Below are 4,797 nucleotides of genomic sequence, written 5' to 3' on the forward strand. Positions count from 1 at the left end.
TTTTTTTTTTTTTTTTTTTTTTTTGAAAAGAATATTTTTGTATATATATATATATATATATATAAATATATATATATATTATATTTTTTTTTTTTTTTTAAATAAATAAATATGAATAATTACATACTTATAAACTGTTTTTTTATTTATATAAAATAGATAAAGATCCTAATTTTTTTTTTTTTTTTTGTTTAATTGTATAATTCATGGTTGTGAATATTGTAATTTAAATAAAAAACAATTTAAAAAAAAAAAAGATAAGCATAACAATTTAAAGTTATTTCATTATATATATATATATATATATATATGTTAAAGAAAAAAAAGGATAGAATAAAATAGAGTATGTTTAAAATCCTAAAAAAAAATAAATACGGAAATAAATCATTAGAACATCAGTTAAATTATTAATATTATATTAAATGTAACTTAAAATATTTATCAACATAAACTATATATATATATATATCTTTTTATACAACACTGCAATTAATTTTTCAAAAACTTTATAAAAAAAATATCCTTCAACATTTTTATCACATATTTTAAAATATTTTTTCAAATTATTTATGATATAATAAAAAATTATCTAATGTACAGATGCAAAAAAAAAAGGATGGATAAGATAATGTTATTAAAAAAAATATATCATAAATACATTACCTAATTATATATATATATATATATAAAAGAAAAAGAAAAAATAAATAAATCATTAATATTAACAAATTTTCTTTAGATAAAAAAAAAATTACATAAATAAAAAATTTAGAAAAATAAAAGGAAGTTTTAATTATTAAACTTATATATATATTCAAATACATGTACATATGTATATAAAGCAACGTACGTTTATATATATACATAATTTTTTTTTAATTTACAAAATCATGTTAATAAATTAGAAATATTTTCATAATATTTTAATAAAGGTTCAAAAAAAAAAATAAATTAATATGTTGTTCCCATTTTATATATTAAAACTAATTATCTATTGTATATCTATGATAAAAAAAAAAAATATAACAAAAATTTTTGTTATAATGAAAAATATAAAAAGGAACCTTTTTACAATGAATAAATTCACATTAAAAATAGCAAGTTAAAGCTAAATATGAATAAATAAACACATTATGAATTAAATATTATTTATATATAATAAAAATTTGAAATTTTAAATTATTAAATCAATATAAAATAGGAAAAAATGGGAAAATATGAATTGATGAAAAAGAAAAATGAAAAAAAAAAAAAATACTAAATAATATTTTAAATATAGAAAAACAGAAAAAAATGAGAAAATAAAAATAAAAAATGAAATAAAATACGAACTATAAAGAATCTTCTATTGACATGTAATATTTGTTACAAATAAAAATATCATAAAATAATTGTTTTAATTTATATATTCATATATGAAATATTCACAACATATTTAAATATTCCACTATTTTTTTTTTTTTTTTTTTTTTTTTGATATTAAAAGCTGTAAAAATTAATACGAATTAACCTTTTTTTAAAATAGCTTATAAAAAAAATAATGAAAATAAATTATAAAGAATAGTAAAAAAAAAAAAAAAAAAAAAAAAAAAAAAAAAAAAAAAAAAAAAAAATAAAAAAAAAAAAAAAAAAAAAAAAAAAAAAGAGAAAAAAAAAACATAATTATAAAAAAAAGAAATAGAATTAAAAATATAAAAAAAATATATCCTAATATGCTTAAGCTTTTATAATCTCATAAAATTAATCATAATTAAAAGAAAATACTACTTTAATACTGCACATACAAATTAATTTTGTAAATATACTATTTTAATTTTTGCATCTAATGTAATAATTATAAAATTTTTTAACTGATTATATTTTCAAGAAATTAATATTATATTAAAAAAAAAAAAAAATAAATAAGCATATTAATAAAATAAAGATAAAATAAATGAAATAGAGAAACAACTACATATGAAATATAAAAAGATACATTTATATTAATACACTTTTTCTTTTTTTTTTTTTTTTTTTTTTTATTAAATTCTACAAAACGTTTAAAAAAAAAATAATATATTAGTATGTTAAAAACATATTATATATATTAAAACCAATGAATGTAATAATATTAAATTTAATTGTAAAATAAATAATTATTAATTTAAAAGTGAAAAAATAAATATATGTTTATTTTCCAAAAAACTTTTACTATATTAAAATAATAAATAATGCAAAATTTTTTATATTTTATAAACAATATGAATTTCTTTAAAAACTAAAAATATATCTTTTTATATTTATGTTGAATTTAAGATATATTTGTATTAATATGATTTTTATAAATAATAGAACATCAATTTAAATGAATAATAATTTTATATTTATGATCATTTTGTTAAAAATGATAATTTTTTTTATCCCATTGTAATTTATATTTAAACATTATAGACAGTAGTAAATTTTATATTTCTTTCTTTTATCTTTTTATAAAAATAGAAAAATAAAAATTAAAATATACATATGTTAGTAATGATGTGCAATAAATAATTTTTTTTTTTTTTTTTTTTTTTTTTTTTTTTTTTTTTAATTAAGCTTAGTTGTCTTCATTTAATGAATCTAATTTAAAGTTTATATATAAAGAAGCGATGAAGTGNTATATTTCTTTCTTTTATCTTTTTATAAAAATAGAAAAATAAAAATTAAAATATACATATGTTAGTAATGATGTGCAATAAATAATTTTTTTTTTTTTTTTTTTTTTTTTTTTTTAATTAAGCTTAGTTGTCTTCATTTAATGAATCTAATTTAAAGTTTATATATAAAGAAGCGATGAAGTGTACATTATTATTATATGATTAATAAGTACTATAAATATACTTACTGTTATTTGTAGTTATTGTTATTATATAAAAATAAGTAAATATACTTTTAAAAATACATAAAAAATATATCTATTATTAAAAAAACAAATAAAAATGTTTCATAAATAAAATTTTTTATATATTTATTGTTGATTTTCTATTTGAAGAGGTAAAAATAGATAGTACATATTTAATTTAATAAAAATGGAAAAAAATTTTGTATTACAAGTTAGATATAATGGTGTTTTGTATTCACAATTAGTTTTTTTTTGAAAAATAATTTCTGATTTGTTATAAATAAAAAAGATAAAAAAAATTCATTAACAAGATGTTATATTTAAATGATAATTGAAAAAATAAAAAGCGATAAGTTTATATTACACTTTTTTAAATAAACATTATTACAATACAATATTTTATTTTGATATATTTTAAATTTAATATATAAAATAAAAAAAGTTCAATTATTAATTTTTTTAAATATTCAAAATACGTGAAAAATATCCAAATTTGTATCAAAATATACATATGTACATATATATATAAACTATGTGAGGATAATACTTTAATTTCACTTTATCTCTTTTTTAAATACATATAGAAAAATAAAATAAAGTTTAAATTATTTATTATAAATAGAAATGATAAGGATTATTCTGAATAAAAAATATTTCATTTAAATGGTAAGCATAAAAGAAAAAAGATAAAGTAATATTTTTAAGCTATAAATCGTTATAAAAGCAGAAATTAACAAAATTGTAAATATAAATATATTTGTCTTAGTACTTTTATATTCATACTTTTTTGTAAGACAATGTTTTTTTTTTTTTTTTTTTTAAATTTTACTTAAAGTCTTACAAATGTTTTGTTTTATAATGCTCACAACTATAAAATTGCAATATAAAATAAATTTTACAAGGAAATATCAAATAGGTATATACTTTATAATCTGCTTAAATATCCTCTTCTTTCATATTTTTTGAGTAAATTACTGGAAAATTGTATTTTTTAATTTTTAAATAATTTCATTTTTTTTTTTTTTTTTATTTTATAAACAGTATACTACACTTTAAATTTTACTTTAAAGATCTTTTTTACAATTATTTGCATGCATTTAAAAAAAATAAAAATAAAAATGAGTGAAATTAATAAAAATAATAACTGCATTAAAATTAAGAAAAAGGGTGTTTTTAATTAGCTAACACATATAGAGCGTACTTTCACTTTTTTTTTTTTTTTTTTTCTCTTTTTGTAATTTTTTTCATTTCCTTTTTGAATTAACTATTAAAACTATTTAGGATTATTCTATATAATTTTCTCTTTTATTGAAATTAAATAAATATTTGACTCAGAAAAGTACAAAAATAGTATCTTTTTAATTTATACATTTTAAAAAAAATAAAAATAGAAAATTATCTTCTTTTTTTAAATGAAAATTTATCATTAAATTGTTATACAGTTTTTTTTTTTTCTATCATTCTTTTCTTTCTTATATTTGTCTATTTCCATATGTTTCTTTTCATATTCTATACACAACGTAACTGTAATTATTTTAAGATGTTTTTATAGTTTATTAGAGATATACATTTTATTGATATTTTTATATTTTATTTGTAAGTTCATCACCAACATTGACATGAATAAAAAATATTTTTGCATTATTAATACTTCTTTTCTTTTATTATATTTATCTTTTTTTACCGTATTTCATTTTAATCCTATATACTTTTTTTTATTATTTCTAATAAAAAGACAAAAGAAATAAATATTTTAGTACATATAAAGCTTCTTCATTTTCTCTAAAGTTTTTTTATTTTTAATTTTATATTTTTTTTTTTGTGCACATTTGTAGACATGAAACCTTACAATTCTATAAAAAGAAATTTTTTTTAAGAATTATGTAAATAAGTAAACGGTTATACATTTTTTTTTTTTTTTTTTTTTTTTTTTTTTA

Source organism: Plasmodium gallinaceum (assembly GCF_900005855.1).
Source record: "Plasmodium gallinaceum strain 8A genome assembly, contig: PGAL8A_v1_87, whole genome shotgun sequence".
Taxonomy (NCBI): Eukaryota; Apicomplexa; class Aconoidasida; order Haemosporida; family Plasmodiidae; genus Plasmodium; species Plasmodium gallinaceum.